At 41.1% G+C, this 4,422-nt stretch overlaps 1 non-coding gene across 1 annotated transcript; it reads left to right on the top strand.

The window, feature by feature from the left end:
- The first annotated feature begins 3,665 nt into the window (after positions 1-3,665).
- LOC127124219 (small nucleolar RNA R71) lies at positions 3,666-3,772 on the top strand. The gene has a single exon (XR_007803841.1). It is a non-coding gene; the product is annotated as a small nucleolar RNA R71 (small nucleolar RNA).
- The last annotated feature ends 650 nt before the right edge of the window (positions 3,773-4,422 follow it).

The following is a 4,422-nucleotide window of genomic DNA, read 5'->3' on the forward strand; positions in this document are numbered from 1 at the left end:
AAGGACATCGTAGTGGCTTGAGTATTCATCCTGGGGCTACGAAGATGTATCATGATTTGAAAAAGTTATTTTGGTGGCCGGGAATGAAAAGAGAAATTGCGAGCTTTGTTTATTCCTGTTTGACTTGTCAGAAGTCGAAGATTGAGCATCAGAAGCCGTCTGGGCTAATGCAACCGTTGGCTATTCCAGAGTGGAAGTGGGACAGTATCAGTATGGATTTTGTTTCTGGTTTACCGAGGACAACTAATAATTTTGAAGCTATTTGGGTGATAGTTGACAGATTGACGAAGTCGGCTCATTTCATTCCGATCAGAATGGATTATCCGTTAGAGAGATTAGCCGAGTTGTATATTGAGAAGATTGTAAGTTTGCATGGTATTCCATCGAGTATTGTTTCGGACAGAGATCCTAGATTTACATCGAAGTTCTGGGAAGGTTTGCAGAGGGCTTTGGGAACTAAGCTGAGATTGAGTTCTGCATATCATCCGCAGACTGATGGTCAGACTGAGAGGACGATTCAGTCACTGGAGGATCTTTTGAGGGCTTGTGTTTTGGAAAAGGGAGGTGCTTGGGATTGTTATTTACCTTTGATTGAGTTTACCTACAACAATAGTTTTCATTCGAGCATTGGTATGGCACCGTTTGAAGCTTTGTATGGTAGGAGATGTCGGACACCTTTATGTTGGTATGAGTCCGGTGAGAGTGCGGTGGTTGGACCAGAGATTGTTCAACAAACTACGGACAAGATTAAGATGATTCAGGAGAAGATGAGAATTGCTCAGAGTCGTCAGAAGAGTTATCATGACAAGAGGAGGAAGTCACTTGAGTTCCAAGAGGGAGATCATGTGTTTCTTCGTGTTACTCCGATAACTGGTGTTGGTCGAGCTTTGAAGTCGAAGAAGTTGACACCTCGGTTTATTGGTCCTTATCAGATTTTGGAGAGGATAGGAGAGGTAGCCTATCGTATCGCTTTACCGCCGTCGCTTGCGAATTTGCATGAGGTTTTTCATGTGTCTCAGTTGAGGAGGTACATTCATGATCCGTCGCATGTAGTCCAAGTAGATGATGTACAGGTGAGAGATAACCTGACTGTTGAAACATCACCTATGAGGATCGAGGATCGAGAGTTCAAGCAGTTGCGGGGTAAAGAGATTGCCTTGGTGAAGGTAGCTTGGGGAGGACCAGCAGGTGGCAATGTAACTTGGGAACTTGAGAGTCAGATGAAGGAGTCTTATCCGGAGTTATTTGCTTGAGGTATGTTTTCGAGGACGAAAACTCTTTTAGTGGGGGAGAGTTGTAACACCCCGATAAAATTAAGATAATTATTTAATTTAAGTTAATATTATATTTATTAATTTAATTAAATAATTTGAATATTTTTGGATTATTATTATTATTGGAATAATATTATTGGATTTTATTATTGGAGTATATAAGTGGGAATAATAAAAAGTCCCAATTTTTGGAAAAAGGTTTTCACGTGAAAAGGAAAACAGAGAAGCGGCTGAAAGTGGGAAAGGGCAAAGAGGCAGAGCAAGAGAAGAGGAAAAGCTTGAAGCTAACGGAATTGCCGGAAGAACTCAGGTAAGGGGGGTTTATCGTCGTTTGATGGGTCTTATGGGATAACATGTAATGGGTAGTGACAAACCTCTGATTTTGACTCTGATTTGAATGATGAATGCTGAATTGTGAAAATGTCTGATGAACGAAAATTTGATCATAATCGAAGGAATTTCGTAGGAATTAGATGTAAAGATGTTAGGATGTTTAGAGCCGAATGTGTCTGATCTGTATCTGATAAAACGAACGAAAGTGTATGAAAATTGACTGTAGAAGTTGGGATTGGAGAGATCTCGTAGCAGAGAAAATCCATAGCAGATCTGGAAATTTGACTCTGGTCATACGCGTATGGCACTAGGCAATACGCGTATGGGATGACTTGAAAAAGGGAGTTTTGGCGCTGGTACGCGCCATACGCGTGTGATACGCGTATCCCATGAGTGGTACGCGTATGGGGTAGACCATACGCGTACGAGTGAAAAAGATGATGTTTTGAACGTGAGATTGTCTCTGTTGGTACGCGTATGAGGATGTGGTACGCGTAGCATACGCGTATGGGCGTGGCCAATACGCGTATGGACTTGGTCAGGATTGGGCAATACGCGTATGGGCATAGGCAATACGCGTATGGGCAGACTTGTGATTTTTTCTGAACTGTTGTTGTGCAGTTTTGTCTGTTTAGGCTGAGTGATGTACTTAGCTGATGTATGATGTCATAGGGATCATTTCCCGTTGTTTTGAGTAGTATAGGTATTAGTAGAGTGTGCTAATACTATGATTGATTATGTGGCATGATATGATATGCTTTTGTGATAAATGTGTTGATGATATGTGATGGTATGTATAAATGCTGTGGATGTATCAGTTATGTATGCATTTGTGAATAGACTGTTTTATGGCTTAGAGTGTGAGCATATGTCTATTCTTGAATTGTCGTTGATGTTGCATTGCTAGGTGACTAGCATGCATATTGTGGCCTTTATGGTGGTAGCTAATTCCCATGGTGAGGAATTAGTGAGTAAATCATTTTGATTGTTGTTGATGTTTGCATGCTAGGTGATTAGTGTGCATAGCATAGCCCTTGAGGGGTGGTAGCTAATTCCCATGGTGAGGGATTAGTGAGTGAGTCACTATGTCTCAAATGAGTGGGACTAGTGAGCTTGGTAGCCGTGCCTGGATTTGGACGGTGAGGTTGAACTATATGTTCACAAAATAGTCGGTACCGCATGCATGGAGTCTCATTGCATAATATATGTATGGCGTGTAATATGAATGGATGTATTCCAATATTACACGTGTGTTTGTGTTGGTATTGTTGTGTTGTTATTGAGTATGATGTTTGAATTAATATGCTGTTCCTGAATGTGTGTTTTGATTAGGGTGATGAAGTGTGTTGAATCACTTAACATAACATGATATTTTATAATACTCATTATATTGATTGAGGAACTCACCCTTACAACTATTTTTCAGGTAACGAGAAATGAGTTGAGTAGAAGCTAATGCTTGGAGTCTAGTGTGGTCTCCGTAGTGGGTCGTGCTCTGATAGATGTAACATCGGGACGGGATGTTTTATATGTTTTACTGTAGTTGTTGAACTATTTACACGTAATATGTTACATGTTTTGATTGATTGATTTATATCCGCTGCGATTTATGCAAATGTCTATTTGATTAAATAAAGAGCATGACAAGTGTTTTGGAACAAATGTGTGAAGTGATTGTGTGACACCCTTGAAGGGCATAAATACTCTGATTGATACATGTTTATTATTTTTAATTAATTAAATATTTTTGGGGTATCTTAGAAGGGTGTTACAGCGGGTGGTATGGTCAAGTTATCTAATTTTTGGACAAGGGCATCTACCTTTGCATGAACATGGTCAAGGCTACTGATTTCGTACATTCCACCCTTAGTCTGGGACTTTTCCACTGGAGTTCAGTCACCTCCCCATTGGCAATGGTTTTGGGCCATGTTTTCAATGAGTTGATAGGCTTCGGTGTATGGCTTATCCATAAGTGCACCGCCCGCGGTAGCGTCTATTGTAAGTCTTGTGTTATACAGAAACCCATTATAAAACGTGTGAATGATCACCCAATCTTCTAGACCGCGATGTGGACATATTCTCATCATGTCCTTGTATCTCTCCCACGCTTCGTAGAGAGATTCCATATCTTTTTGCCTGAATCCGTTGATTTGAGCTCTCAGCATAGCAGTTTTGCTCGGCGGAAAGTATCGGGATAAGAAGACGTTCTTCAGCTCCTCCCATGTTGTAACGGAGTTGGAGGGCAAGGATTGCAACCAAGCCCAAGCTCTGTCTCTTAGTGAAAAGGGAAAAAGGCGCGGTCTTATCGCATCTTGAGATACACCATTCGCTTTTACAGTATCCACGTACTGCACAAACTTGGTCAGGTGTTCATTAGGATCTTTTGTTGGATTTCCAGCAAATTGATGTAGTTGGACGGCTGATAAGAGTGAGGGTTTCAGCTCGAAATCGTTTCGATTAATAGCGGGGGCAGCAATGTTGTTGTGAGGTTCTTGTTGAGATGAGGTAGCGTATAATTTAAGAGGACGATTCTGTGGTACTTCGTCAACCATGTTTGGTTTTTCTTCTGATTTAAGAGGAAATGAGATATCGGGAATACCGTACTTTTGTTGATATTCGTGTATTCGGCGTCTCAAGTATATGAAACGCTCTAATTCAGGGATTGGTGGTGCTAAGTTATCACCTTGTGAGCGAGTACTTGGCATACAATCAGGGAAAGAAAGGAGAGAAGATTAGTTTTCGTTTTTTTACCTTAGTCTATACCGTGCAACGGAAGAATCGCACTATTCGACTAAAACAGGTCCCCGGCAACGGC

Source organism: Lathyrus oleraceus, chromosome 2 (assembly GCF_024323335.1).
Source record: "Lathyrus oleraceus cultivar Zhongwan6 chromosome 2, CAAS_Psat_ZW6_1.0, whole genome shotgun sequence".
NCBI lineage: Eukaryota > Viridiplantae > Streptophyta > Magnoliopsida > Fabales > Fabaceae > Lathyrus > Lathyrus oleraceus.